At 41.4% G+C, this 2,324-nt stretch overlaps 1 pseudogene; it reads left to right on the plus strand.

Moving 5' to 3' along the window:
- The first annotated feature begins 539 nt into the window (after window positions 1-539).
- On the plus strand, window positions 540-1,390 carry LOC118719054 (annotated as a pseudogene).
- The last annotated feature ends 934 nt before the right edge of the window (window positions 1,391-2,324 follow it).

Here is a 2,324-nt window from a genome sequence, read left to right on the forward strand (position 1 = left end):
TGGACTCAGCACTGCAAAGGATACATAGGACCTTGTGTGGAAGGAGGGAAGTCTATTGCCAAGAGTAGGCTGGAAACCAGCACTCATACCTAGGACTCCTTCCTCTGATCAAATCAATCATTGCCACAGCCCCCACACTCACAAACTGTGCTTCCCCCCTTCTCCAAGCACTGCCTATTGTCCTGTGAGAAAGATATATCCTAAAAGCCATTGATTTCCCCGAGGAATTCTAACATTGCCAAAGGTAAAATGAAAGAGAAGTGGCTCGTGTCTTGTCTGGTATATAGTGGTGAGAAGATAGTAGAAGAGGGCTGGGTAGAGGGGCAGGCCCACAGGGGCTGGGAAGGGGAGCGTGGCAGGCCTGGGTAAAATACAGCTTGCTGACCTTGCCTGGTTCCGAGAAAAACCAGGGAGATAGGCAAAATGACCTAGAACTAGTCCCAGCTAGGCAAAATTGCTAAGGCAACCCAGCTGGTGGAGAAAGAAGGGTGCGCACGGGACACATGAGCTTTAGAATGTATGGACGTTGAGGCTGAAAGATGACAGCGGCCATGGAGTTGATGCTGCTGCAGTCCCTGGGGCTGAGTAAAGGGAACAAGTACAACGCTCAGAGCGAGCGCCAGTTCCAGTTCTTCAAACAAACAGCGGTCCATGTCTAAGAGGATTGGCTATTATAGCAGCTCATCTAGTCAAAGAAGCCAACAAAGAATATTAACTTGGGAGCACTGTAGAAGAGAAAGCAATGGCTCAACAATGGTTGGAGTACAAAGGAACTCGAGTACATGGATCCACATTCTGTTGAAGGATCCTAAGTAAATTTTAAAAAATATATTTTATTGATTTTCCACAGAGAGAAAGAGAGAGGGATAGAGAGCTAGAAACGTCGATGAGAGAGAAATATCGACCAGCTCCCTCCTGCACATCCCCTGCCTGGGATGTGCCCGCAACCAATGTACATGCCCTTGACTAGAATCAAACCTGGGACCTTTCAGTCTGCACACCGACGCTCTATCCACTGAGCCAAACTGGTCCTGGCTGTTGAAGGATCTTAATTCATATCTTGAAGATAAAGTCTATCTTACAGGATATAACTTTACCTTAGCAGATTTTGTTTTATACTATGGACTCCATCGCTTCATAGTTGACCTGACAGTTCAAGAAAAGGAGAATTATCTTAATGTGTGTCGCTGGATTGTCACATTCAGCTCAGGCAACATCTGTCTAGTTTTGTCTTCATCAAGAACATACTGAAGCTACCCATGCAGTGCAGAAGAAATATTAAAAATATTTTAAATGGAAAATGTATTCTGGACCAGTGGGCTAATGTAAATTGATGTGCACTTTTTATTTGCTGAAGTTGATAGAATTTTTAAAGTGTAAACATGTCTAGCCCTAGTTGGCCTGTGGACTGAAAGGTCCTGAGATCGATTCCAGTCAAGAGTATAAGCCTGGGTTGCGGGCTCAATCCCCAGTAAGAGGCATGCAGGATTTAACCAATCAATGATTCTCTTTCATCATTGATGTTTCTATTTCTCCCTCTCACTTCCTCTGTGAAATCAATAAAAATATATATATTGAAAAATAAAATGGTTAGCCGAAACCGGTTTGGCTCAGGGGATGGAGCATCGGCCTACAGACTGAAGTGTCCTGGGTTCAAGTCCAGTTAAGGGCATGTACCTTGGTCGCAGGCACATCCCTAGTGGGGGTTGTGCAGGAGGCAGCTGATCGATGTTTCTCTCTGATCAATGTTTCTAACCCTCTATCCCTCTCCTTTCCTCTCTATAAAAATTCAATAAAACATATAAAAAATAAAAATAAAAAAATAAAATGGTTAACCAAAAAAACCCATGCCTGAATGTCTTATTTTTTCTTTAGTTGAAATTTTGCAATTTTTAATGTAAAAATTCAACTGCTATCAAAACGAGTTAAGATCAAGTTATAAATCAACTTGTTTTTATAGTTGAAATTTATTTTAATAAAAGTTGCAAATCAGTGGCTTAATTTTAAATCATTAGTCCTTTTAATGATTGACCTATTTGGCTATTTACTGACCTTTCATATTTTAAAATGCATTTTCCCCTATGACTACTTACCGTTGTTTGTTTTTTAAGATCTATAATATATTGTGCCAAGGATAGAGAAAGGAGACACATGTGTTTTCAAATATTTATGCGAACCAGTAAATGTGATTGAAAAAGTAAGAAATAAAATAAAATGTATGGATGTTGTCTGACTGGTGTGGCTCAATGGTTGAGCACTGACCTATGAACCAGGAGGTCATGGTTCGATTCCCTGTCAGGGCACCTGAGCAGGTTGCAGGCTTG

The sequence above is a fragment of the Pipistrellus kuhlii genome, unplaced genomic scaffold (assembly GCF_014108245.1).
Source record: "Pipistrellus kuhlii isolate mPipKuh1 unplaced genomic scaffold, mPipKuh1.p scaffold_m20_p_15, whole genome shotgun sequence".
Taxonomy (NCBI): domain Eukaryota; kingdom Metazoa; phylum Chordata; class Mammalia; order Chiroptera; family Vespertilionidae; genus Pipistrellus; species Pipistrellus kuhlii.